Genomic DNA, 25,196 nt, shown 5'->3' with positions numbered 1-25,196 from the left:
GAACATGACTTTTATTTAAAACATATCAGTGACGAAGCTGTTCTGTAATGTACACAAGTCATTAAACCCCTAATGCATCTTGAGCTCTGAGCTGGAGTCAAACCAATAGATAGCACTGCCTTCCTTTTTGCCTTCTGAAAAAGGCAAAAATTATGTAGCCTGCAAGGGAAACAACAGTCTTGGCAGCTCTGCATCAGCATACTCAATTTTCATTCCAACTGTGGTGAATGGAAAAGATGTTGACCCCTAGGCACAAACCATCCATTCATCAGGACACAATAGAAATATCCAAAGGTATGCTAACATGCAACTTTTAGCTACTCAGAAAAAAAAAAAAAAAAAAAAAAAAAAAAGAATTTTCATGTATCTCTATGTTTTTAACATAGAACTTTAGAACCAGTTTGTGATTTGTGTAAATGCATATATATTCATACCCTATTCAAAGTCTATAGAGCACTTTGGTTATGGGCATATTTTCTAATCTTGTTACTGGAGACCAGGCAGAACCTTTAATTGTCTTTGGATGTTGGAGATTATGAAATTGTTGTGATTACTGGATTGATTTTATGTTAATAGAAAAACACGTCAAGTTCTATTAGTAATCAACACCCATTGTTTCTTTACACAAATTCTGCTGCCACGTATGGCCTTATATAAAATCAAGCATTTAGTAAACCTTCAAGTCGTCTGTACCATTCTTAGTCAGAAATGCTTTTCAAACAAGGAAAGTGTAAAAAGAAAGCAAAAAAACTTATGAGTCAAAACTTTTTCCCAATTTCAGTAGACATTGCATTCATCTGCTAAACAACTTTACTCTGAAAAAGCTTTTTTTTTCCTGCCCCAATTTTACAGCCATGAATTTTCACAAAACAAGGTTGAAACTCATTAACTGTTCCTCTCTCAGAAATCTTTACTAAAAGGCAAAAGATATGTATGAATGTAATTAAAGCAGAATATAAAGACTTCAGACAGCTGACAGTACTGTGGTAGAAGAAACTAGGCTTATCCATGGAAACCAAGTGTTCTCCAGAAGAACTCCCTCCTTCCCCACCCCCTTCTGGCCATACGCGGACTAATTGTGGTGTCAGCTGCCGCCGGAATGTGAGGCATGTATCTGGTGTATCAAAAGAATAGCAACTGCTGTCAGCAGCATTCCTGTTCTCCGGCCACGATTGATGGCACAGGGAGCAGTTTACACAATCTTTGTCCTGCTTACAAGGCGAAGGCAGGGGGATGGGGGCAGAACATTTACCATTTTTAAAAAAAGCTTTATTTCAAAAAACAAAAAAATATATATACACTTATATATATATGTGTATATATATGTGTATATATATGTATATATATATATATATATATAAAGTACACTTTTTGGAAGAAATATAGCATTCATGTTTGCCCACTGGTGGCTACATTCTCTAAGCATCCTAGAAACCACAGATATTTGGGATTGCAGCTGTGCCATTTCTCTTTTATTAAGGGTAGTTAGAATTTTCTTTTCAGTAATGGTGTGAAAGTTCTGATCCACTAAATGGAAGATGGCTACCGTGTTTGCAGTAGGTACATTTTCTCTGCTCCCTTATCTGAAATGCCACTCTTTGAAGTGTAGTAAGCTAAGCATTAGTCCAGTGTTTTATCTTAATTCTCATATCAAAGCTTGCATTAACTTGTAAGAGAGTTGCATGTGGGGAGGGTGACCAAAATTGGGCCCTATAGCTTCAACCCCGCTGCAAACCGAGACAGTGGTATAAATTGACTTCTAGAGTTTGGATGCTCTATTTAGAGCATGTAATAAGTAGAAAAGAAAGTTTGCCATTGTGGAATACAGAGCTCCTGTTATTTGCCTCTCTGTTACACACAAGGTATGCATGAATGGAAATTAAACAAAGTTAGTGACTACGTTAGACATAAAAATGAATCCCTGGTATTCTGCATGGTTCATTTTGACATGCTGTGATTTAAAAATAAAATGAAATATGTAATTTTTCTTGTTCAGCATGCTTACAAAGCTGAATTTCACTGCCTTGTGCAGATAGCTCAACAGGAGAGAGCACTCTTGTTACCTTTCCACCAGTCTAAATCTGGTTCAAGAAGACAGAAGAAGCAACCAAAAACTTAAATTTTTATGAAGATGTGATATTAATTTTTATGAAGATTTTTTTTTAACTGCCAAGTCTTATTCAACTATATGTACAAGTGAATGCGCTCAGAGCTGCAGATGAGACAACTGAGTACAAATATAAATTCTCCCAGAAAAGCCTGTAAGAACATATCTTTTTATTTGTCTTTCCCCATCACTGAATTAGATCGCTGAAAATATCTATTCCTACAGGTAATTCAAGAGCCTCAACAGTCATCCAGACAATTGAATTGCTAAGAACTGGAAGTTAAGAAAGTAGTTTAGACTTCAGTTTTGCTTGCATATATGCAACATGTGATGGAGTTCATTCTGAGGAGGTGGTTCCATGGTTGACAAGGCTCCAGGAGTCTTGTCCTACTTCTGTTGGAGCTTGCTTTGTGGACCCTGCCTGCATTTCCTCTGAGGGACAAAAATATTTGTGTTATGATGGGATAGTTATTTTTACACAGACATATTTTGACGACTAATATGTGTAGAATATTGAGCTCACAGGCAAAAGTTGCTCTGCCAGTTTCAAAATGACAGCCCTGGGATTCAGCGTCTCAAATTTCAAAAGGTGACCATTTGCTCGTATAGGAATATAGTTAATGTTCCATTAAACTAGTACAAGTTTTTTTTCTATCTAATGATTTTTAATGATTTCTTCTGTTAATGATTTTTAGTGTTCCTTCTAAGTTTCTAATGGTATAAATCAGAATAGCACACTTTTTTTTCTTAAGACAGACCTGCTTTTTCACCAATTGCTGTCTGAGCTGAAGATACACACACAAGCACACACATACCCATACATCATATGGAGCCAGAAGTCTGTAAAAACAAAAACAAAACAAAACAAAACAAACAAACAAACAAAACACCACACAGGACATAAAACAAGAACATGACCACCAAATTGTAAAGTCTTGTTGCTTAGATTGTTGTAAAGACTGATGCTTAGATGACAGGTGCAGGTTACATTCATATCAGTCAAACAAAGCAGATAAATAAATACATTCTGGCCATTAAGTTTTGCTTAACAATTGGCACCATCATGGGGCTACTTAATGAAATTTAAGGTAATAACAGTTGACCCATTTTATCACTTTAATGAGAAAAAAAGCATCAGTGATTGGAGAGCCTAGTAAAAACCTTGAAAATAAATAATTAAATATAGTGATAAAATTAAGTACACTTTAAGGACTGCTACAGTGTCTTGTATTCCATAACTGTTATGGTCTTTAGCACAGGTTTTCAATTTCTGGAACACAGATATAATCTTTATAACCTACCCATAACCTTGAATAAGATGTTTAGAAAAGGTTATTTGAGACTAAGCTGATGTTATTTCTTTGTCAATTATATTATTGAAGGTATGTGGCATGAATCATTTGATCTGGACATAACAGTATATAGAGGTTGATATTTTGATTAGTCTCCCATTCACACCATGTTGCATCAGAATGCAGTATGAGGGAAAACAATTCTCAAGTTTTCACTTTCTCAGGTTTGTGTCAAAATATTGAGGTATGCGCTCAACAAATGATCATGATATTTTTAAAGTTTCTTGATGTAGATAATAGAGTAAAAATGAAATTCATAAGCCTAAGTTAATTTTTAAAATGGATTTCATCATCCAGAGCAACAGTGAAATGTCTGAAATAGTGTGTGCAGGTCATCTAGGCCCAAGGAACCTGAAAACTAATTAGAGCAGGAGAGGAGAGACTTACTGATAAAAGTTCAGTGGAAACCTATTCTCCTTTTGAAAGAAAAATTAAAAAGCTCGGCTTGTTCATCTGGCAAAATGATGGCTGCAAGAAGTTAAGATGTTGCCTAGAATACATGGAGCCGAGCAGGAGAAGAGCCATTTAACCCAAAGGACAGTGTTGTTATGAGGATAATTGGAATAAATTGTCCATGAATAAATCTGGGATGAAAATTAAGTAAATTTCTAGAGAGCTGCAGAGCAGTGGGGTCACAAATCTTTGACCTTAACTTGATCAGTGCTGCAGGGAATTTTGATGAGGCTGCATGAGACGAAAAGAGCCGGGGATTCCTTTACTCCTGTGCTGCTGAAAACAGGATGAAAACCATCTGGGGGTTTATTGCAAATTCAAGGATTTTTAATTCAGTTTGCTTTCCTGACTTCAAACTTGGTTAAGAAGGCCATTTGACTTCTCTAAGCAGGAGTTTTAGTGCAGCAGAGCTAAGTCACATCACTCTCGATGGTTTCATTGTTGGTGGTTCCTGGTTGCCTCCTGCCAGCTGAGCCAGTAGTGTCTGTGGGAACTGGTCAGGAGCTCTTCTCTCCCCCAGGCTGTTGCCTTAATAATTCAGTCTTCCTTTAATTGTTCACTTTTCTGTTGAGAAAACCTTAAGCTAAATCTCAAATTTAATTGCCTTAAATGTTAGATGGTAGTTTTGTTACAGTTTGAATGTGTGCTGTCATCATGGCTGGAAGGAACAAGGTCTTTGACTGCCTCAACACAGGTTGGCAAATGGTTTCTTCTGTTGATACGCATTTCTCTATGTGCAGCTACGAGCACGAGTTCTTGGTAAAGGTGGCAAAGTCACTTTAAGTATTTTCTTCCCTCTTCTATTTTAATACTCAGAAAAGCTTTTCCTACTTTCTATTTCTCTTCTGCCAGCCCTCTCCACTCCCTTTTCCTTGATGGAGAGAAAGAAATAGCAATGGAAGAGGTTTATCTGTTTTTCTTTTTTTGTTTTGGTATTGGGTTTGTTTGTTTTGGTTTGGCTTGTCTGGTTTTTTTTTACCCTGGTAACTTCAGCAGTGTCACTGAGAGTGCAGCACCTCGGACAGTTGGGCTGGTATGGTGAAGAAATGCTAAACCTGGAGCTGGACCAAGCGGTGGGGAAACTTCTTGACCCAGCTTTGCTGCCAGAGTAGAGTTTGTGTAACTATACCATTAACATGGTGTTTATGCCCATGCTGTACAAGACTTATTAGAGAGCTGGCAGGTAACAAAGCAAGTTGCTTAAAAGTTTACGGATTGGGCATGTTACCCAAGCCCAGAGATAGGGCTATTCTGGGAACTTGTTAGAAGGACGAATCTACCTCTAATGGGTATATCCATCTACTAAAAAGCAACTGTGAATGTTTATGTGGTTTTGGTTTATTCCTGTAGCTCATATGAAGGATCCATAGGTACAACTCAGCGATATCCAAGATTGATGAAATGGTTGTGACTGTAACTCCGTTAATTTTCACTGGCATTTCTGGCCCTCTGGGAGCAACCTGGGAGCAGAAGACTGCTGGCAGGCAAAGCATCTGTCTTGTCCTGGTTTTTCTCACATACTGGTGACAGCCTGGATAGAACCACTCAGATTTGGCTCTGAAAATTGAGAGTCTTTCAACACGTTTGCACTTGGTGTTATTGGAAGACTCCAGTGGAAGACAGACCTGAGACCAGTTTAACATTACTTTCCTCCATAGATAAAGTGGCAATTGATCAGATTCATTTTCACAGCAGTTCAGCTGTGATTTGGCAGCACTTTTAGGTCATTGGATACAGCAGGCCTTGAGCACAGTGTCTATAGATGTTTTCTGGTGCAGTACAGCTCCTGGAGTGGTGGTTTCATGGCAGCATACACTGACCCACGTAAGTGCTGGCATGACTGTGTCCTCTCCCCACCCCTCAGCCAGCACTCTTGCCAGTGCTGGTAATTCAGGGAGATGAACTGGCCAAAAACTAACTCTAAACAAAAAATATTGATTTTCAGATGTATCAGTTCCCTTAACCTGCTCACTGTGTGGCTTGGGCTAACTTAAACTCTTTAAAACATCCCAAAAGATTCAGCCAGGCTGGTGTCCTTGCAGCTCTCCTTTGTGAGCTCTCTAACAGTGCTGGCTGAGGTAGAACTGCTGTGTCCTGGATTTGTTTGTTTATGAGCCAGGCTGAAGCTCTGTTTGATTCTTAGCTCTAAAAAATATTTACAGCGAGTTTCATTCTGTTCACTGGGAGTTTCAAGCAAGTACAGTAACTTCTCAGTCTCCAAAAATTTCACCTTGTGATTTCATTTCACCAGAAGAAACTGTAACTGCTATGCTGCTATTGCAGTCATCACTCCTGGGCATGCACTTTGCAAGAAAATAGCTCTGTCTGAAACCAGACCATGCACAACCTCACAAGAAGCTGCTCTACTCTTCTGCTTGGTTAAGTTACATTTGGATCTCAAGTGAGAAAGGAAGATTTAATGGGCCACCAGATGGCTCAGAAGATGCTCTTGGGGCATCTGTAGGCACTAATTTCCCTGATCTGCCCACTTCATGACCACCACCTGGGATGTCCTTTCCTGGGAAAGAGATGCAATTTTGGCTCAGCCAGGCCACCAGACCTGCTGTGAGCATCACCATGATGGTGCTCTGGCCTTGAGCTCCCTGGATTTCACCTTGGGACCCTTGACAAACCCTGACACTGCCCCTGTTCTGCAGCACTGCACCTCAGTGCTGCTCCTGGGTGAATCTCACAGTGAGAGTAAAAATTTCCGACAGCCCTCCCTAAAAATAAATATTGAAAAAAAAAAATATCATGAAGATCCTTTTCCTTTTGCTTTATGCTGCTCTGATGTTGGGGAGGACTAGATATAACAAGAACCATTTCAAAGTGATCCCTGAAGTCTGAAAAAATAATATACATCTATTTGTTGCAATCACTCCTGCATGTATTTAACTGTAGTAAGGTTTTTTATCTGTAAAATACGATTTCCATTTTTTGTGGAGTTTTGTGTTGTTGTTGTTTTTTTTTTTTTTTTTTAATTTATGAACACATGTATTCTAGCCATGTCTAATTAAAAATGACAGTTGGAAAGTATTGCATGTTTTCATTCGTGATATGCATAGATTGAGTTATTCATAAAGGATTGCCTAGATTGAATTTTTGTAAAGCTGCTCAAAATGCAGGGCATGTTTCCCTTTGTTTTTTGTAATCAAATTTCAATAAATCTCCAATTGTGCAGTGCATGGTAAATTTGTATTCCAGCTTCTGTAAAGGTTAAAAAGTAATCAGTCCCTTGTTTTGGGACAGAATTAATCAAGGAGACAGTTTACCATTTTGCAGGAGGAACACCACTTTGAGGAAAAACCTTTTCTTCAGTCTTTTTGTATTGTTGGGGTTTCAGCTTACTTTGGGAGAAAGATGGACAGGGAAGCGGGAGGGAAGGGGGTTATATGAGTTGCAGCACAGTGGTTCCAGGTCAGAAGTGGAAATTAGAAACCACACTGCCATAGCTTCAGTTCATCTGTTGCTTCAGTCTCTGGTCTTGTAAAAAATAAAGACAAAACCAAACTATATACCTCTTTTTTCCCTTCTGTCTGAATGGTCAAGTTAATTGATGTGGACTGAGAGCAAACTGCTGGTTAGTACAACTCCATCACCTCTCTTGAGATTTTTGAGGGTTAATTAGTTAATGGTTACAAAAAAAAAAAGGCTTTGAAGATGAAAACAACTAGAAGTATTATTTATTACTGTAAAAGAGCTCCTACAGGTTATGTCAGGGAGGGAGGGTGAGGAGCAAAGGGAAAGTGCTCCACTGTGGCTGTGGGTGCAAGGGCCGCAGGGCTGTGCAGGAACAAGCAGGGGGCTGCTGAGGGAACAGGTCGCCCCACTCTCACACTGAACCTGCCACATATTTTGGACAGTAGGCACAAGACAGCCTAAGCCTGTTTAAAAATAAAATCTTGTTTCATCTCAGCTAAGCCATGCCTATGTTGTACTCACTTGTCACTTTTTCCTCTTAACACTGTATTTTAAGCAAACAAAACTAAATGCTGACTTAAAGGTAGAAGACACATGAATACATCTGTGGTAACTGCCATCAGACACACTGTTGACTTCCTTTTTACTTTGCTCCTGGGAAAAAGATGGATGAGGCAAAGTGAGCAGTAATGTGTTCAGATGACTCACCTTCCAGGGAGTCACGATGTACTGAGGGACCTCAGTCTACGTGGTGTGTCAATGATATCCCATGAGCTAAGACTTGACTTCCTAATGCATTGTTTTGAAGATTTTAATAGAAGTGTAAATACACAGGGCCCACTACAAGCAGTGACCTTCTGCAAAACAAGTGCCATGATACCACTGAGGGGAGGATTAGGGGATGTGCATTGAAAAGGAAGAGGGAAGAAGTGCTATATCACAAGGGTTAGGGTGAGAGAAACAGAGGAAGCAGAAGCCTCTTTGCAGAGGGTTTTCCTCAGAGGATTGAGAAATGGAGTGCACAAAAGTAATAAGAGCGTGTGTCCAGGCATGTGAAGAGCTGACCAGTCCTATGCCCATGTTTTCTTCCTATAGAAAATAGGAGCAGACCTATCTCCAAGAAAGAGTTAGGGTGGAGCCAATTTATTCTTTTGGCCTAAGAGTAGTTTCTGCACCTGTTAGTAATTTTTTTCCATTTAGAGAAACACTGAAGTTAATAACAGTTGTCATTAATACCTGAGAATTCATATCTGAGTTACAGGTGAAGAGACAATGAATGTATTTCATAAAGGGCCTGCCTATGATGGCTGGTGAGAAATTACTAGTTTTGGTATTAAAACTGGATGGTGACCAGTGGTCAGGATCTAGTTATGTTCAGTCTGAGCAAGGAAAAATGATTCTAACAGCAGTATAAATACTTGGTGCTACCAAGGCAATCCTCCAAGAACCACAGGGAAACTACAAACAGAATTCACACAAAAGAAAAAGTCAGAAAGCAAGCATAAATAAAAATAAGATTTGTTTTAGATGAGTGGTCCAAAAATGCAGTATTCCGCCATCAAGAAATAAAGCAGCTTTGTGGGAAAACCTGTCTTGGGGAGGGAATTAAATAATAAAAAACACAGTGTAAAAATATGGAGAAAGAAATAAGTAGTAGTCATTATTAATCTGAAGTTCTGGAACACAGAAAAGTGATGAAGAATTTCATGTCTTGCAAGACAGAGAACAGAAAGAAGTTTGTTGCGTACATAAGTCTATTAGGAATTTTGGTAATTGTACATGCATATCCTAAGGAGAGGGAAATAATAAAAATACTTGTACAGAAGAAGCAGATTTATTCAATGAACGTTTCTGTTTTCTGTTTGGAAACTATCAGATGAATATTGCCTAAGGATGAAAATGTATTTTCGAAGTCATTAGTAACTCTTAATGGTACTTAATAATCTGCAGGCTCACATAGGCTGCTGCCAGGTATCCTAAAGGCATTGGCTGAGAAGCTCTTTTCTCTCTCAGATGTAATTTATGTTTAAAATTTGGATTATTGAGATCTCTAGAAGGGGTATTTTAAAGCTCTGAAAGTATTTCAAAAGGACTAGAGATGAGAGCCCTGGGAGTCTGTAATGCAGGGGCCTTGAAAGCGAGAGCATAATTGTGTCTTTGATGACCAGGGTGGCCATATGGTTTTCTCATACATTGCCACTTCTCTCTTCAGCCATACAAAGTAGGTAGATATACGGAAGTAAGGACAGTTTATAGGAATCTGGCTTAAACCAGAGATAAAGGAATAAGTGGGACCACTCAGACCATGGAGCCTTGTCCCTACACATGGACACTTGGTGAGATGTCACAAGCTCGTGCTGGTTTGTGGGAAGAGAGCAGGACTTACAGGGAGCTTCAGCAGATTCCCACTTCAACACAACAGGAGAGATTTCAATCAGTGAAAGTGCCTGGATGGTCCCTAGGAAGTGCATGATATGTAACACTACAAAAGAGGGCAAAAAGAGACAGCTAAAACTGTCTCTGCCAGTCTTGCCATGGGAGCAGGAAACATCCTTCATATTTTCAATGGAGAACATGTTACACAAGTAAAATACTGAATAACTGACAAATTTTGAAAAATACAATTTAATGAGGAGTAATCAGTGAAGGAAGATACTCTGAGAGGGAGGCTATACAGAGGTCAACACTGAATTCACTACTACTTGACATATTCAGCAGAGAATGTTAAATTCCTGCTCCTAACATTTATGAGTCTCTGACAAAGACTGCTGAAGAGACAGTCCTTCTGAGAGATCAGGTATACTAAGCAACAGAGTCCATTTAAATGAAATGCTTTTTAATATGAGAAGCAACCAAATGATGTGTCTAGAAACATAAAACAACATAAACAGAATGGGGGTAAAAGAAAGCAGTGACTCTGAAAAAGAGATTAGAGTAGGTATTTGATCAGTGCAAAGGTCCCTACAATGGCAGGAAAACTAGTGTGCACCTCGAGCAGATGGGAAAAAGAATGTGTGGAAGCAACAAGTTAATTTTCTGTGTTAGTAAAATCGTCAGAACCTGAAAATCATTTCCATTTCATACTTTCTAAAAGGATATTAAAAAATGTAGAGTATGAGGAAGAAGGCAATACTGATTTCTGAAGGGGAAAAGAAAAAGCTCTATTATGAAACAGTTGCAGATCAAGTTGTTCTTTATGCTAGAGCAGACTGAGAACTGACTTGATCAGTATATAAATGCTCCACATTAAGAACAAATGGATACAAAAGAACCCCCTAATTTAGCAGAGAAAAACACAATAACTAATAGCTGGAAACTCAATGAGAAAAGCTCAAATTAAGTATTAGGCAGGTTCTTACATTATTATACTTATTTAGTTGTTAACTGCTGGGGATGCAAACATAAAGAGTCAAGGATGGGACATCTTAATGCTAAGAGCAGCTGTAATTTGGGATGATAGTTTTAGCCAACTGTGAGCTAGTCTGCTTAATATGGGTGAAATACAAACACAGACTACAGCCAAAATTTATTTCTGTCCAAAAGTATGTTTTAAGAATTGTGTTATATTTAAAATAACGTAAGCAGTGTAGAAATATTATTTTACTCCTTTGGCAATGTCCGGAAGCACATTACTCGCATCTCTTTTTCAAGTGCACAGCTAATTCTAGTTACAGATTATTCTCATCTGATTGTGTTTGGGATTTTGTTTTTGGTTTTGTTTTCTTTTTCTTCTTAATATTGACATTAATTTTACTTATTTCAGGTTTTCTTATGGCCACATGTAGTACACTGACCACCCTCTGAGCCAAACTCCTCCTACTTCAGTAGCATATGGAAGACAATCACAGCCCACTTCCTTTTGTGATTGTTTTTTAGAAGGCAATGAATATAAGCCAAATGTGAGAGATGCTAGAAAAAAGGAAAGGTGTTAGTTTTTTTGTAACAAATGAGAAAATAAATTCAGAATCTTGTTCCTCAGTGTCTGAAAGAGATGTGAAAGTGCTAAGGAATTCAGAGTTGCATGAAAGCAGCTTCACTTCTCTGTTTCTAAAAAGCAGCAGAAACATCAGTTCTTCTATGTAAAAGCCTTAAAGGACTGCATACTTAGTTATTGTTGGGTAACTGTACAACTTTTGTGCCGACAGGTAAAATTACCCAATAGTGGATAGGGAGAGTTGCATCTGGTCTTAGAAATGGGTAAAATTTAAAGCCTGCTAAAATATTGTGAAATAAAGTTCAGTCACTCAACCATCTTGCTCTCCTTTAAGTACTGAAGACTGCAACACATTAATTATTTCTCTGTCTTTACATTAGTAGCCCCAGTTCTCCATCATATCCATCATTCTAACTTGAACAATCTCTGTGCTTGCTTTTTTTGCAGCGGTTCTGGCTAGAGTTTACACTCCTGTTTGGAGAGCTTCAGGTCTCCAGTAGTTAAATATCCTGTAACTTCTCTTCGGCTGTCACATTTCAGGTCTTTCCAAAAGACACACATCACGTGCTACATAAAAATTTTGTTTAGCTTGTTAGTTATTTAATTGTATCATAATGGTGTGCCAGATGCTCTCCAGTCAGAGAAATGCTTTGTTTCACTCTCCCATCTGTATGTGATTCCCTCCTTTTAAACCTGCTTTATGCAGCAGACTTCCTCAGACAGCTTAAATTGCTTCGTGGCCCTGAAGAATTCATGATTCAACATCCACTTTTGTCCAGTTTACACAGCTTAATTGCTGCTTTACACAAGGCTCGCAGCTTCAGCCCAAAGGACTTGCTGTAGGGTGAGTAATGTGACACATGGGTTGGGCCACTGAGAACAGGTTTGCTACGTGGAGATCCTTGGAGGCACCTAGAAGCTTTGGGGAAAACGGATGAAACACACACTCTTGCAAGGGAGAGCCAACTTTCAGGTACATGGACAAGACCAGCTGTCATAGATACCGATTTCACTGAACACTTCTTTGCGCTTGGCAGCATTGCCATTGCAGTAACCTAAATATGCTGTTTGTGAAGTATCCTTTTCCTTCAGCCATTAACTAATGTTGTGGTTTTCCCTCCGTATGCTTTCCCAGCCAGAGAGAAAAATCTTGTCTCTGTAGACTGATCTACTTAAGGAAAAGTTTTTCTGCTTCTTGCTTATTAAGATTCAGATCTCTTCTAGTTTGCTGGCTTAAGCTCATTTCTTCTGTGTAAATTTCTGTTAGAGTGAGTGAGAAAAAGGCATGGGAGATAGAAAGGATTGATTAGGCAACTGTTCAACAACCTGTGAAGTAATCTGAGGTCTTAACCCCACAGGTGCCCATGTCACATACTCCCCATGACTACTTATAACCTTTTTGGCTTTACAAGCAAAGGGGGCAGACATGTGCATGGAGATGAAGCCAGCTGTTTTCCCATGCCTAGATGTGGTACTCCAGTTGATGGGCAGAGATACCAGGAAAGTATATTTTGAAAGCTGTGCACAGGGAGCTGGTGCTCTCGTGCCCACACATTGCACCTGATTTTTAAAGGGAAGGTGGGAAAAAGATTTTCAGACTCCAGATTGGTTATGGCAGAGCCTTTCATGAGAACTGTAACCAATTCTGAAAATTCTCCTTTCCAAAAACCTTCAGACTTTCTCTTTTTTTTTTTTTTTTCATTATACAGGCCAAAAAAATAATGTAAAAAGAGTTCACATGTAGGATTTCACTTTACATTTTAAAGATAAAGCAATGCCAGACTGTATGTGAAAGTAATTTCATTAATTTTATTCAGTAGATTATTCTGTTAGATACAGCTTTTATATCTCCATCAAGTTTAGTGAACTGTAAACTTAAATAGTAAGCTGGTGAGGTAGTACCTTTTAAATTACAAAAAAATTAACATTGTTTGCCATAGTCAGTATGACTCTGCCTGCTGTGGGTAGCTGAATAAAGCTGCCATTTTTAACTAGATGACTCTTTAAGCTTAACAGCTGATTGTGTCTCTTTCACATGGAAATTTCATCTACATTTGCCAATGCATTGAGCTATTTACAGGACTCATGGCTGATGGAAAACATCATCACCTGTGTAACCAGAATCAGGAAATATAACATTGGTACATAGGATGCGTATTTTTTGATAGCTATTACCTGTGTACTACACCTTTATTTTTTCTCTACATCAGCTGCCATTTAGAAACCCAGTGTCTGCTGCCCACCCTGACAGAGTGTCATTCCTTGACTTCTTTGGCCTCTATTTCAAAAGAAGGATACTATAACTAAAATCAGGGTGGACATCTCAGTTACTACAGACTCACAGAGTCTTTAAAAGGTGAAGGAGGTCGGTTGCTCGGGGTGTAAATCCAAGGAATGCTATTCCAGGAGGGCCGATACAGGCTGAACTCTGTCAGAAGGCCAGGTAGGGCTTGTGTGGTGGCTTGACAAGTCTCATGGGTAGCAGTCCCCATCTGGGGCTGTGATGTGTTGTGAGCAAAAGGAAATTTCTGAGAGGACGATGGGAATAAAAAGGCACTCATCTCTAATAAAAAGGCTTTAAAGCCCTCCTCTCACTTCCTCCTCAGATGAAGGTATGCACATCAAGGAGAACTGATAGTGAGTTTTGAATGATTCTGCATTAAATTTTACTTCCCTGTTTCTCACACCTAGCTCCTAATCAAATGATACAGAAAAGAAGTGCACTATGGAAACCAGCTATAATGGAGGCTGGTAACACATAGCTTAGATAAAAATGATACTTGCTCCAGATTAGCCCATGTGAAAAAATGTTCCTTTTCCAGGTAAGAAAGTCACCTTGCTTGATGGAAATGGAGTCCTTTTATTTTGTTCCCACAAGTTGTCTAAGTCTTGCTTGGAGAGGACTGACTGTACCCTAATCATGAAGACACCCAGCACAGTCTTCCTTGACGGTGACACTCCTGCCTTTCTCCCAGGCTGCAAGATCACAGATGGCCATGATGCTGTTCTAGTGAGTGTTTTGCTGGGCTGGCTGGGGTCTATGGAGCCTGGAGGGATGATAGAAGTTGTAGGCGTGAGAAGGGATCTGTCTACTTGTCTTCACAGAAGGTGGCAGCTGGATAATCTTCCTTCTTGTGCCCTTGAAGCATGGGACTTCCTTGCAGGTGGCAGTTTCCTTCAAGAGCTCAGCTGGGTCTACCGAATAGCAGCTGTGCTGTGCCAGCACAAAGCCAGCAAGCTTTACTGGTGGGATCTTCATAGTGAGGCAGAAAGGAAAAGTGAGAAGAACTCAGTGCACCTTGAGCATCCCTTCCTCCCCTCTCCTGGAAGAGAAAGGCTGTGCAGTGATAACACCTATGTGCTAGCAGAGTGTAACCAAAGGTAAAGCATATAGGACAGATACTGCTGTCACCATCATTGCAGAAATCACAGTAATGTAGCACATGGATGACTGTAAGTGCAGCATTATCACTGTTCTCCTCCACTGTCCATTGTGTGTCTGTATATCAAAGCACTGGGAACATCCACATTAGCATTTTGGTTTGGATCAGGAGTTCACTTTAAGGTGAATGCCTTTATGATCCTGGCCTGCCAGGCTTTGCTTCCCCTTGCTAAGTGGTGTGACAGCACATGAGCTGAACTCCTGTCAGCCAAAACTTAACTGGAAGATGCACTCCAGTAACTGGTGGGTGGATAGACCACAGAAGCAAACTAGAGCAAATTAAAATCTCACCAAAATGTGTAATCTGAATTTTGAGTCCTTAACACCAGACATTTTCCTCTTCATGTCCTCTCCTATTAGGCTGCTCTGTTTGTGGCAGTCAGGAGCATATATTAGAAATTAACTGTGCTTGCCCAGTTTTCCTCAGGGACTTGATCCACAGTTTACTGACCAGCTTTCTGTTGTTTCTGACTTGCTCTTTGTCTTCCACTCACTACTTTGGCTAAGGCAGTCCAGTCAGGATAGGAATTTAAAAATTTCTGATCATTGTGTGGCTGTGTGTAAGTGAAAGTTGAGTCTTATGAGAAGGCCATTCAGTGAAAATAATCCATTTCTTCTCTACAGTTAATGTGATTTGCTTTGGCCTTGCAAAATCTGTGCATACTTTATGACTTGATACACCTTGTATTTTATGCATCAGTGTGCAATGATTATTTGGTTATAACAGTTAAGGTGGGGATCATCTCCATCAATCTCCATAATAATTTTCTACTTTATTTCAACAAATGACATGAGAAATAAAACAGTGTTACTCTTGTATTAGCTCTGCGCAGAGGCCCTTTTAAAGTTCTAAATTACATGATGCAGTCTAATAACTATTAACTACCTACAAATGCACGTTAAGGAATGAGTATGTAAAAGCAGAATTCACTTGTTTCAGCTCACAAGGTTTTTGAAACATAAGGAAAAGAGTTCTTATGTGAAGGTGTGGAAAACCAGTTTGTTGAAGGATTAGGAAGAATGACTCAATTAAATTGTCCATAGAGCCATTTTTCAGTCTTTACCTGCTCTGTTATAAAATTTACCATAGGCGTGAGAAATGGCTACAACCCAGGCAACACAGATACAGCATGAACACGAAGAGACAGGCTTCCTCTGAAGAGATGACTATGTTATAGCCACAGTTATATTGTTCTCTAGATCCACCTCAAAAGTGGGTGGTATCAATAAAATATTCCTATTACAAGCAAAAGACTCATTTGTATTACCCAGCAAAATTAACCAAAACTAAAATTTCACATTTTCATGATCTTGATGTAGCTTCCTCATTCATTTCCTCTGTTAGATATTTATTGGGTAACTTGTGATGTTCACTGGGGAATGACTAAAACATTTTACACATGATGTTAAAACATTTTCCTCTGGTGCTATCATCAGGGAGCATTAGGATCTTCTAGACTCTGAAACATGGAAGCTATTGATGCTCCATGAACTTGGAGATCCTATCTTTGGCAGTGTACTAATTATACTGGTGCCAAAATGCTGTGTCTAATCTTAAATTCATTAAAAAGTACATTCCTAAGTAACAAGTTACCTTTTGAAAAGAAATGTCTATCAAACTCAGGAAAGTCATCCATTACTCTCAGATCTTCAAGAAAGTGATTGATAAATATTTTCAACTTCACCTCCTATTGCACTGGTTAATGAACTCACATTTGGTTGCTCCCCATTAAGTTTTGTAGGAGTGTGGCAGCTGATCAGGCTCTTGCTTTCCTTGCATGGTTACAAATACATAGCCAAACTGAAGGTTTATAGAGGCCTAAACTTGGCCTCTTGGCACTTTTAATTTCTCACATTTTGTTTAAAAAAGTCAGTGTGTTTTCCTCACGTAATGTAACAGTGAGGATAATAAGTAGATAAAATTATTTTCCCTTCACACTGAATAAGGAACTTGGTTCTAATAGGGTGTGTAAAATTAACTCAGAAGGCTTTTGGGAGGTTTGAGCATCATGGAGGTTTTAGTTAGAATCAAAGCTAAGGTAGAAACTCCTTTCTTCCTAGCCCATTATATCTCTGAAGGAAGTTCCATGAAGATGATACTCAGGACAGTTACCTTAAAAGAAAGAAAAAGAGCATATCAAGAAGTCTGGGTTTGAAGCCTTGCACTGGGGGTGTCAGGAGGACCTTTAGTGTCAGACCTGTGTTCCTGGGCAGACACTGATGTTGCAAGGGCTTCTATAGCAAGTTTGTGGGTGAGGGCCTCATGCCTGTTTGGTTTTGTTGGTGGCAAACAATGGGAAAATACAAAGAAGGGAGATAATCTAGGTAGAGTGTCTCTGGGAAACCGATCCTCACTGTGCACCTTGGTGGTGAGAACCAAGCCTGTTTTCCTGATGGTCCTTCACCTTGGCTTGAGGCTGCCTCATCGCAGGATGGAAAGCAGTGTAAGGGAAGATCTAAGATCCCAGGTATCCTATTGTGCTGGATTTAGCTCCAGGCTATGTGTGCTACTGCCCTGTCACTCTACGCTGAGCCTCAAGGAGTGGTAATAGGAACATGATGTAACTTGTGACCGGCTCATGGAAATGACAGAGGTTTGAGCTTGAGCTGCAGATGGGGACAACTGAAATCATGACAATGAGCTCTGATCTGCTATAACTGAAAAGCAGACACAGTTCCAGAAGGATGGGGCAGGATCAGGCTTAGCTATTGCTGCGGCTGACTTTGAGAGGCTTCATCTGGGGGAGCTTCAAGTGCTTATTCGTGAGCAGAATCGAAGCATTTTAGTAAAAAGCCTTCAAGAATATTTCTTGCAACTTCTCACGTTTCATCCCCTGAAAGAATTCTGTACTCATCCACATGCATCTACTTTCCAAAGGCTTTCTCCATTTAATAACTATGTTTTGCTTCATTCAAAGATTAATAGCAGCGCAATTATTAATTGCAAATTTATAGCCTTTTGCCAAGGTGGGGAGAGTGTAACTTCTCATAAACGTTAGCTCCAGATGAAATGCCATGCTCAAGGTCTCAGCTGTGAAGCTGTGCTTTTAATTAATTTTCAGATTTTCCATTTGTTCTGAGAGATATCACAAGAATCTGCAAACACTCATTTAGTCTCCATGGGCTGAATCCTGCTTTCATCCTCCCGGTGACTGTGGTGATGTTTTGTTTGTGTGATGACTAAATACTTATGCCCATGGGCACAACAGTGTCAAAGGCTTTTGAAGGCATTGGAGGCCCTTTCCACAAAATCCAAGGTCAGAGGGACTCACCACTTAGCCCGAAGATTTCACCACAAATGCTTCCTGCCCAAGGAGCTGCAGTAAGGAATATGGTTTAGAAAAAAATGCCATCTAGAAAAGTTCATATTGAGAGCATCTTTCAGCCAGTATAATTAGCTATTCCAATATTTATCTTCTTGCTAGAAATCGCTACAGAATAAAAATCTGTCTACTGTCAGATCATTTTTGCACATTGATCAACATTTTTTGAGTCTATCTTCAGTAAATTGAGATTATACGAGTTTTGGAAGCAGCCTGTTGCGAGGTTTTCTTTTCCAGCCCCAGGATTTTCTTTTACTTGGCAGTACTCCCATCTGTTGGAATTGTTCCAGTTTTCCATAGTTTATTACCATAAAAATAATTTATAAACATTAATGAATTGGAGAATCCTTCAGCTAAGCAATTTTTAGGCTTTGTGGGGATGCAGGTAAGTTAACCAGACTTGTTGATTATTTATGCCCATGTTTAATCTTGGCAGATATGGCCTTTTTAATTTTCTTTTTTTGTATTTTTTCTTTTTAGATAGAATACACACATTCTTGTTTTATAATTCTCATTATAAAATGTAAATTTCTACTGAACATTTTAACTCTTCTCTAGTGTTATTTGTGATTCCTCTCTGCATCTTGAAATGTATTTAATCCTTGGTCAGGCATTCCTTGTTCTTATTAAAAATTCCATCTTATTGTCCTTCATTATTTCACTGACTTTTTAAATTGCTGTACAAGTTGCTCACACCTCTTAACTACTTCTTCAATTATTCCTTCATTTCTTTAAATATCCATTTCCTTTATATTTATGTAACCAGGTCTCCTTTTCAGTATATATATATATATATATATATTTTTTTTTTTTTACTGGCAATGCACTTCCCCTTCCCCCACTTCTTCCCATATAAAGTGATGGACTTTGGAGGTTTCCAGTAGTGTATGAGTAATTCCAAGTTTATAGCTCTCAGAAATTTTTAGTAGTTTCGTTAGCAACCATTTTAAGTTGAGAAAGAAATGTTTTTTTAAATTTATCCCTAGAATATATGTTATGGTTGGCTTTGCATTCCGAGTGCACAGTGCATATGTATGCTTACTGTGATTTTCATTCGTGGGTGAAGACCAATTTAAGTTAATGCTTACTTCTTTTTTGTCCATTAAGGTGAAATTCAGTTTTGAGTCATCTTACATTAAACACAATAGGTCTTTCAGTAAGAAATATGTCTGTTTCTTATTTTTTTCTTTATTCAAACTCAAAAATTTAATTCTAGCTTTTTGAGATGTGCAGCAAAAATACTTCATCTTTGAATCAGCCATGACTTGTTCATTCTGCACATTGCAATTGGAATTTTTAGGAATAGTTTGTTAAGTTTTCCTGTGGGGTTTTCTCCTCTGGGATAAAGCTTACCCGTCTCTTAATTTTATTTTAATCAGTTACAACTTTAATCCTTGGACATTTAAAATTGTTAATCTGATTCAAATGAAGCAGATAAGCACTAAATATGGTGCAAATTTGTGTTGGAAAATTGAGATGCCATGTGCCAACTTAGTAATATGCATTGTTGATTTATTTTTAAGTGTGTGGTCTCTGTGGAAATGCAGTATTTTAATGATAATGGTTTCTCTGACATGTTTATAAATTGTTATCAAGCTATGAAAAATGCAACAATGAAAGTGATGTTGCCTGGGACATGCAAAGTCAGGCAAATTCCAGCTCAGTTCTCTCTGCATTCTAGCATGAGAAATCAGTGTGCCAAATCTTTATATAACCCCTAGACAAGCATGAAAAATATTTCTTTTTACATATTCACAGATGAGGCTCATCACAATTGGTATTCCCCTAAAATTAAATAATGGAAAAAAGTAAGGGCAATGTTCTTGAAAATTAATTTATATGTGTTGATATTGCAATCATACTCACATGTTGCTGGAGGAAAGGTCCCTTTAGCCTGACCCCAGTCTGATACAGAGGTCTGTATCTCACAGATGCCTCTGTGGTGCCGGTTTCAGCTGCCTTCAGCACGACACAGCTCTCTAAGCCTTGGCAGCAGGCAGAAGTTAAGGACAGCGTGGAACTTCGTACTTCTCTGCCTTCTTTTGTGTGTAACTGCTTCCAGCCTAACCACTTTGCTTTGCTGCAATTGTCTTGCTTTGCATGTTTAAACGTCTCAGAATGAAGCCTAACAGGCACAAGGGCCCCCTATTTTCTTCAAAACAATAGATTTGAATAAATGAGGGTTGCAAACAAACCCATCAGGCTGTCAGCAGTGCCAGATGAATTTGGGCATCCCAGAAGCTGGAATGTGTTTCCTTGACACGTTTCAATAACCAGGGGAAGGCTCATAGCATGACATGCCCAAGGGCAGCTGGGGAGGATGAGAAGTTGCATAGCTTAGTCCCTGGCACACAAGAGAGCATGGCAACTGCAAAATTAACCTCCTCATTGTGGCAGGGAGTGAAAAATAATGAAGATGCTGTAACAGGTAAAAAAACAAGACCCTTCCCTCTCGTTCTGTAGCATGTGCAAATAATTCAATAATGCAATAAATCTTTGCATCATTCCAGCAGCTTTTAGTTAATTCTAATCAGGTTTTTCCTCATATGTCAATGTTGCTAGGCCCTTTCGCTTATTGCCTGTCCTCAAGCCTGCATATACATATGTGTGTATATATGTAAATATTTTAAAAATATTTAAAAATGTATAAAAATACCTATATATACAGACGTGTGTATTTGTGTATCTATACACATATTATAAAAATGTGTTCCTTTGTACTTAAAGTTATGGAATATGTAACGTTGTGGGTCTGACATGTTTTGTGTGGCTGGACTGGTGCTGCTATATCTTTATCTTTTACTTTTCTGAATGAAGTTAAACAACTGTTTCTGGAACTAGACAGCCCTCTGTCCTTTATAGTCCCCAAACCAGTCCCGCCTCCTTATTACCTCCCTAGATTTGTGTCAGTTGTTTGTATGTTTTATATAAACGTTTATAAGCTGTGGCAAAAGTGGGCACAAATTCTGCTTTCTTTCTTCTCATTGCAGTCAGATTCTGACAGACATCTGACATGTTGAGGTGTACGTGAGGTCATTTTGCCCTGCATCATGCCAGGTAAATTAAGTAATGTTTACTTGTGCTTTAGGGAAGGGTGGCAATATCTGTCCAGGATTTTTACACAGTTTGCAGGGTCAAAGACAAGGTTGGAATAAAAGCACAGTCTGGGTATCCCTTGGTTGCTCTCTCAGTCCTAGAAAAACTCGTGCTCTTCAGGAGGGAAAATAGGTTTAAAAGAGAGTGGTAGGTTGCCTGCCTCTGAGAACAGATAATGATCTATGCATTAAAGCTTCTGCCCCTGGATCACAAACACAGCCTTTGGATTACTTTTGGATGCAAATCATGTAGAAGTCAACAAAAGAAGCTGAGTAATTGTACAAAATTCATTTATTAAAGAGAATGTCTGTTGATTGACCCCCCACCAAAAAAAAAAAGTTTAAAAATAGTTAGTCTTTTTATTTATCATCACTGCTTTGTTCTGCTGCTTTACTTCTCTCACTCAACGTGCTATTGTCACTCTCTTTGGTCACTGCAGATCAGAGCTCCCTCCTGCCTTAGCCTTGGGACTTCTGTGTGCAGATTGAAGCATCTTGCCTTTTTTTTTGGTGCCTGGCTCACTCTGTGGAAGAACAGAACTTAGGTCTTGTACTGAATCTGCTAACTGGCAAGTCAGGCTCCAGAAGAGGGTCTTAGAAGTGGAGTCTTAACCTGCATCCCTGCATTTAAAATATCAGCACATGACTGTGATCATGAAAAAAGCTGCATAGATTCCTGTTGCTGGAAGCTTCATCCTTGGGCAAACTGACAGAGTGGAGAGAATAAAAGGATCAAAAAGGTTGGGAGAAGCAAACTTCAAGATCTTAGTACTTTTACAGATGTGATCCAAGGTCCTATCCTTGCAGCCTCGGAAGTAGATAAGACCTTGATGATTTGTTTAGGTTTTATATTGCTCCCTGTTCTGGAAGTGCACAGCTCTTTTATTGAAGATGAGTGACACTAGGAAGGGTTTTCTGAAAGGGTTAACAGCATTTGCTGATGTTAGCTGAATCTCTTCCCTTTAGGAGAGTGAGGTTGGGAGGGGTGTGTCAGTGGTAGCAGCTTGATGTTAAAACTCAGTTGTGTGCCTGTGTGATCACTTTAATCTCCAAGCCTGGTTTGGCACAGACTCCTGCTCTCCATCTGTGCTAGGGAGGCAGTGAATACCAGCAAGAGGGGAAGCAAAATTCTGGACATGGAAATCTGCTCAGCCACCACATTCGCCTGACACTGTGCATTGGAGCCTCTGATGTAGGAGCGGTGGACCACTTTCCGGAGATGTTCCTCCTCTCTCTACTGCATGTGCTTTCCATGGTCACCCACCAAGCCAGGAGTTGGAGAAGTAGGTGATATGCAATACATTCAGCTGAGTCCGATCACTCACCACTGAGGGAGTATTTTTTCTCAGAGCTGTCAGCAGAAAGCAAGAGTGTTACATTCAGTTAACAGGAGGTAGGCTTGTAGTCTCAACTATCCAACATTTTTGGTGGAGTTGTGCCAAAATTGTGCATCTCAGTTTGCACGGGCAGGACCAGACTTCCTATCAGTGCTACCCTGTGATTTTGACTCTTGTTTTTCTTTAAAATTTGGGTTCGTTTTAGGCCATCATCCGCAAGAAAGACGACAGCTGCATCAGTATCTGTCATTCAAGTGTGAGAAGTTGAATAGTTTGTTGATGGCAGCAGGGTTGTTTTCTATTTTTCAACAATGTGAAAGAAAAGTCAAATCAATCATGCATCTCACTCCTACACTACTAATGGATGGACAGACAAGAGCTTTTTTCAGCTGACATCTAGTATGCTAAGTAGAAAGATTGTTCCCCTCAGTTTGCTTCCTTTGTGTAATGAATGATGAGTAAATGAATCAGCGAGGTAAAATGTGTGACAGATAACAAATTAGTTACAAACTTTGTAATTTTGAGTAGGTGTCCTGACACGGGGGAGTAGCCACATGCTGGTGTCCAGACACTTCTGATGGTGCCCAGACTTGCAATCACTTCTGACTGTACATTGATGTTTAAATAAGTTATAATTCCAAGTGGTTTCCTAGATGTTCCTGGGACTGTAGGATCTTTTCAGGGCCCAAAAATCCTTGGATGAAGTTTCTCAATGAGCTATAAAACTAAATTTAACATATTTAATTTTTTCAAGAAACAAGGCTTCATCATGAATTCTAATATTTTCAGTTAACTCCTAAATTCCCAAGTGCTGCTTTTGCTTGTGGGGAGCTGCTCTCATGTGGCACAGGGAACAGGCGAGCATCATGAAAACCAGCCTCTCAGTCACTGTAACGCTGAGGCAACAGTGGAGGCAAGTCTTTGCTTTATTGCAAACTAATATTGTGCTCATTTTAATAAAGCACCCCACCTTTTATTACACTATGAGTGGTGGTGAGGAAAGGTAATGATTTTTTCTTTCTTGTCAGTCCATGAGCCGATCATGTTCTGTGATATGGGTTCATAGCTGTAGATTAGAAAAGCCCCATTTATTGGTTTGTAAATGGCACCTTCTCAAAGCACCAGCAGATTGATTCTGATGAGTGCTAGATCTTCTCTTTCACTTTTTTGTTCTCTTATACTGTTCTCTGATAGGATGGTCAACCACTGGCAATTAGTCCCCCACTGACTCTCTTTAGGTATATGTAAAATAACAATAAAAAGTATAATAATATAATTTTTAAAATCATTTTATATACAGAATCTCTTTTTTTTTTTTTTTTACTAACCTGAAAAAGAATCTGATAATAGCTTATAGCCAAAGGATGTATTGTTTTACTTTAGCTTTTGGATTTCAAAGGAATCTTTTCTTAAAAAGAAAAAAAAAAAAAAAAAGAAAAAAAAAAAAAGTCTATCAGTAACTGCTGTATTTTAAAAATAAATATTTTCCTGATAGAAAAACAAGGTGCTAAACACATATAAGTTTTCAGTTTGTCTGTGCTGGTCAGGTAATATTAAAGCTAGCTTCCTATATTTGTAAGATTTAATTTAGCATAGCCTTTGCTTCTGGTATTCACTTTCTGTGAATAACTCCTGAAGGATACAAAAAACAACACAGCAAAAATAATATTTGCAGTAAAGGATGGACTTAGAGCATCTAACAAATTTAAATAGGTATATTCTATTGGTAGCTCTAATGCTTTGAATTCTCAAATTGTTATCAAAACTGGCTCAAAGCTGTATTTTATCACAACTGTGTCACAATGCATTATGAGATATTTGTGTTATATTTCATGTGGTAAATTGGAACCGTTCTATGTATGAAAGGATACTGTCCATCAAAACAGAATTTATGGAATTGTTATATCTTATTCTGTTATTTTCTGTTTGTAGTTTTTTTATAAATGTTCACTTTTTTGGAAGGATGAAAAATACAGTGAAAGTTCATGAGGGCTATAGTGAAGTTATTACTACAGTTAATGAAGCTTTATGGAATGATTTTTTTTATTACTGATTAGCTAAGAAAAAAAAAAAAAAAGTACTAAGAGGACAAATAGGTACCAGTGTTAAAAAAAAAAAAAATGAAAAAATGTGCAAAGTTTACAAGCTGACTATTTTTGTGGTGCCACTAGACTTCTGATTTTATTTTTAACATCTTACTGTCATTCTTGTTCATATTAGTTCACTAAGGAGGGTAACGTCTAGCCTAACAAGCTGGTCCTACTGGCAAAGTATCTGGGAGCAGTGATCCTTCACATCATGGCTGGCTTTCTTTGTCATTGAGAAAGGGTGGGATTCTTAGTTGTCCATATCTTGAGCACCTTGTCCTCAGCCAGTATTGACTTAGAATATTTGAGATAGGCTTTGTTTTTTTGCTCAGTCAAACCAAGGGGGAGCCTGAAGGAGATCTTCCTCACGTGCAGGTTTCTTAGGTTAGATTGAATTTCCTTAACATCAAGTGCCTTTTAGGCTGCCCCACGGCTTCCAAGACAAACACAGAGCCTAGAGAAGACCCTTGCTTTCCTGAATCAGCAGGTGGAGCAGCCACAGGGTACACTATCTATACACTATGTTTAGAAGAGAGCTCTCATTTTGGTCCAAGTGCAGTCTGTTGGACAGTGCTAGCACTTTTTAACTTTCATATGAAGCTGCCCAGGGACAGCAAATCGTTACCAGAATCTTCTGGTGTTTGTT

The 25,196-nt window shown here is 38.9% G+C and overlaps 1 long non-coding RNA gene across 4 annotated transcripts in view; it reads left to right on the top strand.

Annotated features, from left to right (window-relative positions):
• LOC110358911 (uncharacterized) overlaps positions 1–24,774 on the top strand; it is a 60,351-nt gene extending 35,577 nt beyond the window's left edge. For 3 of the 4 annotated variants that reach the window (XR_010475241.1, XR_010475243.1, XR_002413745.2), the window contains one exon: positions 5,263–7,269. This is a non-coding gene — a long non-coding RNA (uncharacterized LOC110358911). Of the gene's footprint in view, positions 1–5,262; positions 7,270–21,021; positions 21,089–21,566 lie in introns of those variants that run through there. The other variant, XR_010475242.1, reaches the window with a different exon arrangement.
• The last annotated feature ends 422 nt before the right edge of the window (positions 24,775–25,196 follow it).

This window comes from Columba livia, chromosome 1 (assembly GCF_036013475.1).
Source record: "Columba livia isolate bColLiv1 breed racing homer chromosome 1, bColLiv1.pat.W.v2, whole genome shotgun sequence".
NCBI classification, from domain to species: Eukaryota; Metazoa; Chordata; class Aves; order Columbiformes; family Columbidae; genus Columba; species Columba livia.
This window is presented reverse-complemented; position numbering and strand designations above follow the sequence as displayed.